Source organism: Panthera onca, chromosome X (genome assembly GCF_046562875.1).
Source record: "Panthera onca isolate mPanOnc1 chromosome X, mPanOnc1 haplotype 2, whole genome shotgun sequence".
Taxonomy (NCBI): domain Eukaryota; kingdom Metazoa; phylum Chordata; class Mammalia; order Carnivora; family Felidae; genus Panthera; species Panthera onca.
This window is the reverse complement of record NC_138357.1, coordinates 129,723,230-129,732,145: the sequence shown is the minus strand read 5'-3', so window position 1 is coordinate 129,732,145 and position 8,916 is coordinate 129,723,230.

The following is an 8,916-nucleotide window of genomic DNA, read 5'->3' as shown; positions in this document are numbered from 1 at the left end:
ACTGTTTCAAGCCTCCCGGATGGAATCCTTTGGGGGGAAACTGACACGTGCCCTTTCTTGTTTCTCCTTGTTTCTGTCAGATGAGGGGCTCAGGCAGGTTCCCATGACCCGGTCCTGACAGGCAGCGGAGGTTTCTGGTTACGTCCTCTGGAAGCAGGTCGCAGGTCCCCACACCGGGGGGCCCTGCCTCTCATCCTTTCTTCCCCTCACTCCCCAGTGCCCCAGATGTGGAGTATTTACTCCGTTATTCTTCTCTCCTTTCTGGAAACAAAGTCGCGTGTTCCTGAGCCTCCAGAACAGGCCCAGAACGGCAGACGGAGTGACTTGCTCCAAGAACTAAGCTCTACGATGAACCCCCAAACCTGTGGTCTGCTCCCAGTCCCGGAGGTGTGCGCCCTGGCCTGTGGACGTGGGGAGAGTGGCACGTTTTCTTGGGCTCCCACGGGGTCGGGGAGTCAGCAACGGTGTGAAGGGTACGAACCCTCCCTGCCTCGTCTCCCGACGCTGGCCGGGACGCCCAGCCTCCTCCTTCATAGTGAGGGACGTCCGTGTGCAAGGGGCTTTCCGTCGTCCTGACCGATAGTTCCCTCTGACCTGACGGCAGCTGTGGTCCCCGAGTCCCTTCTGTTCCTTTTCTTAGAGGCAGAAACAGCCGTCAGCAGTTGGGCGGGAAGGGACCCAAAGCTCGGTGACAGAAGTGAGAAAGACAGGCCCGCACCCATAGCCCATCTTGAGGAGAAGCCATGGGATGCCCTACGTGACACCGGGAGGCACAAGACCACCGAGGGAGAGGCTCCGAGAGGGGGAATCGGGACAATCGCTTCGAACACAGGAGGTCTCGCACGGCACACGGAGCCCCCGACGCTGTGCCTTTGGATCCACCGCGAACAAGAAACACGGCTGGAAAACACGGCGGACCTGGGACCCAGCCTTGAGCAGACAGGACACTCCGGCAACTTAAGCTATTCCTACCACTTGCGGATGGTCTGAGGGGAGAGTGTTTTACCAACACCGTTGGTATGAATTACCTTGGGGTGCACTTTTTCCAGAAGCTGTAGGATGGACGAGGCTTCAGGAAATATTAATAAAAAAGGGGAGCCCGGGTGGCTCAGTCGGTTGAGTGCCCGACTTTGGCTCAGGTCATGATCTCAGAGTTCGTGCGTTCAACCCCTGCATCAGGCTCTGTGCTGACAGCTCGGAGCCTGGAGCCTGCTTCGGATTCTGTGTCTCCTTCTCTCTGACTCTCCCCTGTTCATGCTCTGTGTTTCTCTGTCTCAAAACTAAATAAAAATGTAAAAAAAAAATTTAAAAAATAAAGTCTGAATACTCAAGATTTTTTTAGAGTTCCATGGCATAGATTATTTTTCCTTAGAAAGTCAACAGATTGAAAAGGGGAAATAAAGAGGGACACCTGGGTAGGACAGTTGGTTAAGCATCTGAATCTTGATCTTGGCTCAGGTCATGGTCTCACGATTTGTGAGATCGAGGTCCATGTCAGGCTCTGTGCTGAGTGACCAACCTGCTTGGGATTCTCTCTCTGTGTGTCTCTCTCTCTCTGTCTCTCTCTCTGTCTCTGCCTCTCTCCTACTTGTGTTCTCTGTCTCCAAAACAAAATTAATTTATTAAATACAATTTTTAAAAAGCTGAACTAAATAACAGATATGGTATAGAGAAAGCAGGATTTTGAATAAAAACCAATAGCCATAGAAATCATGACGTGGACGAGAGGGCTGGTAAGCTATCACTCAGACGTGCTATTCAGCATTGTGTCTGAGGTCTTGGCCAGCAGAGAAAATAAGATAATTAACAAAGAAAAGGATGGAAAGCCCTTTGATCCACCGGCGGTATGATTCGTGGCTTGTGTAGAAAAATCCCAGAGAGGGGACACCCTCTGTCTCAGTCGGTAGAGCATGAGACTGTTGGTCTCAGGGTAGTGAGTTCAAGTCCCACGTTGGGTACGGAGCCTGCTTCAAATAAAATATTTTAAAATTATTTTTTTAGTGTTTATTTATTTTTGAGGGCGGGGAAGGGGAGGTGCAGAGAGAGAGGGAGACACAGAATCGGAAGCAGGCTCTAGGCTCCGAGCTGTCGGCACAGAGCCCCACGCGGGGCTCGAACCCACGAACCGTGAGATCATGACCTGAGCTGAGGTCGGACGCTCAACCGACTGAGCCACCCAGGCCCCCTGAGCATCTTTTACTTTTAATTAAATTTTAATTTAAATTCCGGTATACTTAGCAAACAGTGTAATATTCGTTTCAGCTGTACAACATAGTGATGGAACCCTTCCCTACGTCACCCTGTGCTCATCACGACAGGGGCATCGTCAATCCCCGTCATGTAGTTAACCCGTCGCCACCGACCTCCACTGACTTTTCGCTTCTGTTTCCCCGGAGAGAGACAGTGTGTGTGCCTCTGTGCGTGTCCCATATGGGCGGGCCGGGCGTCCCAACATACGCCAGATGGAAGGACGTTGAAGAAACCAGCAGGAACGTTTAGGAAACATCGGGACCCGTAGGGGAAACGTGAACACGCTTCAGCGCGCCTTGAATGCTTTTGCAAAAGCATCTACCTGTCCTTACGCGGGTCCTGGGCAGCCACCGTGAAAGGCGGGGCATTCGTGCAAATAGGCGAGAGGCGGGTCTGGCCGGGAGGCACCGAGCTATCTGGAGAGGCATGACGCACGGTGCGTTCTCGTGAGCAGACTCCGCTGCGCGGGGGTTCGCGTGCGAATGTGCACACACACCCTTTCCGCCCATCGCAATGGGGATGCAGCTGCCTGTGTTCGTCTCCACCTTGGACCCGCCTTCCCGCGGGATTCATGTCTGCTTTGTGCGGTTTCACACCAGGCCCTCACAGAGCCTCCCTGTGGCCCCCAGTCCCCATGGAACGCTCTTAGACACTGTTTGTCAACAGGCCCGAGTTCAGACGGTCTCTACTGGGGGAGATTTCGCTCTTATTGTCTCCATCCCCCCCTCCCCCCCGCCCAGGGGACACCTGACAGTGTCTGGGGACAGTTGGTGTGATGCTAGTGTGGGGACTGCTACTGGGATCTACGGGGTAGCGACCAGAGACACTGCACAGCAGTCTACACTGCACAGGATGTACCGTGTCATGGTCTTCAGCCCCGGACGTCAGTGGTGGTGAGGCCATGAGAGTCTGTCTGTCCACCTACATGTCCATCATCTATCCATCCATCCCCCACCCCCCATCCATCCATCCATCCATGCCTCATATCTTGTTATCTATCTATCTATCTATCTATCTATCTATCTATCTTGTCCATCCATCCATCCATCCATCCATCCATCCATCATATCTATCTATCACCCAACATATATTCTATCTATCCATCCATCCATCCATCCATCCATCTTTCCATCCATCCATCCATCCATCTTTCCATCCATCCCCTATCTATCCATTCTTTTATCTATTTATCTATCTATCCATCATCCATCCATCCATTCATCCATCCATCCATCCATCCCCTATCTATCCATTCTTTTATTATCTATCTATCAATCTATCATCTATCCATTCACCAATCCATCCATCCATCATCTATCAGTGTATCAAGCCATCTTTCTCTCTGTGTGTCTATGGCAATGCTTTAAAAGTAGGGTGATTTTGCCCCTTAGGGGACGTTGGACAATGTCTGGGACATTTCAGTGGGAAGAGGATGCGACTCGCATCTGGGTGTGGAGACCAAGGATGCCTCTGAAAGCCCAGGACACCCGCATCCGAGAACTGTCCAGCCCCAGATGCCCCTGGTGTGGAGTTGGACACCTGCACGGGGGGCTTGGGGATACTCGTTTGCCCTTCCTGTCCCTGCAGGCTCCCTTCCCCTCCCTCACGGCCCCGGGGACCCTCCCGCCCAGTGTGTCCTTCCAGAGAAGAAGGAAGGGGGCTGTCCTCGTCACTCTTCCAGAGTAGGGCAGGGGTGAGGTGGGCGACTACTCAGAAGCAGGACCTCAGCAAGCTTTCTGGGGTGGGTGTAGTTCTGGCCACTTGTCACATCTCTTCCCAGAAATAGAAGCAGATACAGTGAGGCGCATTTCCGAACAGCCTCAGGCAGGATTTCTCAACTTCCTGCCTGCCAGTGAGCAAGACCGAGCACTTCCTGGGGAGATGTGCTGTGGCCCCATCTCCTCGGGGTCGGGAGGCCCTGGTTCACAGTTATCTTCAGGGGCACAGGGTTGGTGGCTGGGTTGCTGACCGCTGCTCCTGTGCCCGGTGGGTGCCTCATCCCTCACGTCAACATGGTGCTCCCCACCCGGGGGACCCGGACCTGGGGACAGACTTTCAGTCCCTGAGAAAGCGTACAGGGCAGAGCCTGAACCCCGCTGGCCGGCTCGGTATTTCCAGGGTGGACCATGGGCGTTGCAGACTGAAGGTGTCCCCCAGAGTCACCTGACCCCCAAGGGGGTCAGTAGGGGGGAGATTAGGTTTAGATGAAGTCAGGGTGGGTTTGTGTCCTGGTGAGTAGGGGTGTCAGTTAATATCAGAACCACACTGTATAGTGACCTCATTACACACACACACACACACACACACACACACACACACACTGCCAGATACACTTGTATGTCTTATAGACTGGCCTAGGATAAGTGATGAATCTCACATATCCATGCACTATATATAACATAGGCTGTATTGCAGTGCATATTACATATTTTATGGTTCATTATATACCAAATATTTTGTCATACATAACATATACTTTTAGGTAATGCATATATTACATTTCACATACACTGGGTACATTTATATTAGATAATGTATACTTTAATGCAATAGATGTGTTCACTTTATATATTACACACATCTCTATACGTCTATATAATTTAGTGTATATTTTATGTAATAGATGTGTTCACATTACGTATAACATACTTGTATATATTTATATTATATAGTGTATACTTTTATGTAATACATGTGTTCACTTCATATATTACATAACCTGTATATATTTATATTATGTAGTGTATATTTTATGTAACAGATGCGTTTACTTTATGTATTATATATACTTCTATATATTATGTAGTGTATGTTTCATGTAATAGATGTGTTCACTTTATGTATTACATATACTTGTATATATTTATATTACATAGCGTATGCTTTTATGTAATAGATGTGTTCACTTTAAATTTTTTTTAAAGTTCATTCATTTTTTTTTAATAGACAGAGACAAAGCGTGAACGGGGGAGGGTCAGAGAGAGAGGGAGACACAGAGTCTGAAACCGGCTCCAGGCTCTGAGCCGTCAGCACAGAGCCCGACGCAGGGCTCGAACTCACAGACCGCGAGATCATGACCTGAGCCGAAGTCGGACGCTTAACCGACTGAGCCACCCAGGCGCCCCAGACGTGTTCACTTTATATATTACATACACGTATATATATTTATATTATGTAGAGTATATTTTATGTAATAGATGTGTTCACGTTACACATAACATATACTTGTATATATTTATATTACATAGTGTATACTTTTATGTAATAGATGTATTCACTTTATATATTACATATATTTATATTACATAACGTATACTTTTATTTAATAGACAATTATACTTTATATATTGCATGTATTTATATATTATGTAATACCTGTATTATATTTTATGTATACTACATGTATTTATAGATCTATATTACATAATATATACTTAAAAATGTTTATTTATTTATTTTGAGAGAGAGAGAGAGAGAGAGTGCACTCGCAAGCAGGAGAGGGGCAGAGAGAGAGGGAGAGGAGAATCCCAAGCAGGCTCTATGTGGTCAGCACAGTGCCCGATGTGGAGCCCGATCCTACAAACCCGAAATCAAGAGTCGGATGCTTAGCTGACTGAGCTTCCAAGGTGCCCCTACATAATGTATACTTTTATGAGGCAGATGTATCACACGTTATGTACAATATATACTTTTGTGTGATATATATTACATTTTATACATTACATACACATATATGTTTAGATATAATGTGCATATTAGAAAATGTAGATTTTTATGTTATATCTGTTATATAATATGTATAATATTTTATACGTAACATATATTATGTATTATTATTATTTTTTAAGTGTTTTATGTATTTTTGAGAGAGCGCAGGTGGGGAGGGGGTGGAGACAGGATCGAAAGTGGGCTCTGTGCTGACAACAGTGAGCCCAATGTGGGGCTTGAATTCATGAACTGTGAGATCATGACCTGAGCTAAAGTCACATGCTCAACCAACTGAGCCACCCAGGCGCCCCTAAGATTTTGTTTTAATGTGTATTTGTTTTTGAGGGAAACAGAGACCGAGCACGAGCAGGGGAGGGGCAGAGAGAGAGGGAGAGCGAGACACAGAATCCGAAACAGGCTCCAGGCTCCCAGCCGTCAGCCCAGAGCCCCCACGCGGGGCTGGAACTCTCGCGAGATCACGCGAGACCACGCGAGATCGGGACCGGAGCCGCAGTCAGACTGAGCCGCCCGAGCCCCCAGGCGCCCCAGACGTGCGTGGAAGGTCTGATCGTTCCGCCATAATGGTAGTACCAAAAAAGCGTTACAAAAACGTTCCGATCAGCGGATCTTTCTGCGGAAATCACTCCCTTGTGTCGCGGGTTCGGCCCTGTTTTAGAGAAGGACTGAGCACTGAGCACCAAGGAGGACAGCAAGGAAGGGAATCCGGAAACACGGGAACCGCGGGAAGGCGACGCTGGACGGGGATGGGGAAGAAGGGTGGGGGCCACGGCAGACCCTCCCAGCAGCAGGTCAAGTGTCCGAGTCCTGGAACATGGAAAAGCTATCTCAGCCCGTCCGTCCCCCGGACCCTCGTGTGGCCCTCCAGGGGGGACGGTCCCGGGGACCCAGCTCAGCCTGTCCCCTGTCCCCTAGACCCTCCGTGTGGCCATCCAGGGGGTATCGTCCCGGGACCCCAGCTCAGCCTGTCTGTCCCCTGGACCCTCGTGTGGCCCTCTAGGGTGGACCGTCCCGGGGACCCAGCTCAGCCCGTCCCCTGTCCCCTAGACCCTCCGTGTGGCCATCCAGGGGGTATCGTCCCGGGACCCAGCTCAGCCCGTCCGTCCCCTGGACCCTCTCCCACCTCAGCCCGTCTGTCCCCTGGACCCTCATGTGGCCCTCCAGGGGGACGGTCCCGGGGACCCAGCTCAGCCCGTCCCCTGTCCCCTAGACCCTCCGTGTGGCCGTCCAGGGGGTATCGTCCCGGGACCCCAGCTCAGCCTGTCTGTCCCCTGGACCCTCGTGTGGCCCTCCAGGGGGGACGGTCCCGGGACCCAGCTCAGCCTGTCCCCTGTCCCTAGACCCTCTGTGTGGCCATCCAGGGGGTACTGTCCCGGGACCCAGCTCAGCCCGTCCGTCCCCTGGACCCTCTCCCACCTCAGCCCGTCTGTCCCCTGGACCCTCATGTGGCCCTCCAGGGGGGACGGTCCCGGGGACCCAGCTCAGCCCGTCCCCTGTCCCCTAGACCCTCCGTGTGGCCATCCAGGGGGTATCGTCCCGGGACCCCAGCTCAGCCTGTCTGTCCCCTGGACCCTCGTGTGGCCCTCCAGGGGGGACGGTCCCGGGACCCAGCTCAGCCTGTCCCCTGTCCCTAGACCCTCCGTGTGGCCATCCAGGGGGTATCGTCCCGGGACCCAGCTCAGCCCGTCCGTCCCCTGGACCCTCTCCTACCTCAGCCCGTCTGTCCCCTGGACCCTCGTGTGGCCCTCCAGGGTGGACCATCCCAGTGACCCAGCTCAGCCCGTCCCCTGTCCCCTAGACCCTCCGTGTGGCTGTCCAGGGGGTATCGTCCCGGGACCCAGCTCAGCCCGTCCGTCCCCTGGACCCTCTCCTACCTCAGCCCGTCTGTCCCCTGGACCCTCGTGTGGCCCTCCAGGGTGGACCATCCCAGTGACCCAGCTCAGCCCGTCCCCTGTCCCCTAGACCCTCCGTGTGGCTGTCCAGGGGGTATCGTCCCGGGACCCAGCTCAGCCCGTCCGTCCCCTGGACCCTCGTGTGGCCCTTCAGGGGGACGGTCCCGGGACCCAGCTCAGCCTGTCCCCTGTCCCCTAGACCCTCCGTGTGGCTCTCCAGGGAGGACAGTCACAGGGACCCAGCTCAGCCAGTCCCCTGTCCCCTGGACCCTCCCTGTGACCTTGCTGGGGACAGCTGAGACAATGCGTCCCCCTCTGGCCTGTCACCATAGGCTCCCCTGTCCCCTCCCCTGCCTTCTGTGGGGTCCCTGGGATCAAGGGACCGGCTTCCACCCTCACTCTTTCTCCCCCCCCCCCCCCCCCCCAGTGTCGGAGTTAGGCTTTCAGGGTTTGGAGCCTGGCTGACCTGCCCCAGGTTTCCAGAGGGTGCTACTGACCCCTAGTGACCAAAACTTCTCCTCGGAGGCAAACACAGGATGGCCGGCCCTGCAGGTTGGCGTTTCCGGAGCTCAGGGCACAGGAGGGCTGGGGGCTCGGGAGGCACAGGCAGCAGGTGGGGGGCGCTCCAGGACCCTCGAGGGACACACGGGGTCACAGCCGCTCCGGCCTGTTCTCTGTTGTGGGTTTAATGGTAACCCACCCCCACCCCACCCCCACATATCCATATTGGAATCCTAAGTGCCTGGGACCGGGAGGCTCTGTGGAAACAGGGTTCTTGCAGATGTAATTACTGGCCCCTGCAAGAACACAGACGTGCGGGCACAGTCCCCCTCCGTCAGGCCGTGTGTTCAGAGTTCCACGGGGATCCCACACACCTCCTGACCCACCACATAAGCCCGGGGTCCCCTCTGTACCCCTCAACTCAAAAAGGCAGACAGCTCAGACCCCTGGGCCACCTCCCTGGTCTTGCCCTTCGAAGCCCTCTTTCCGCGGCCCCCCACAATCGCAAAGCTTTCCCCTCGGGTGGGGGAACGGCGGTTTCCACCTT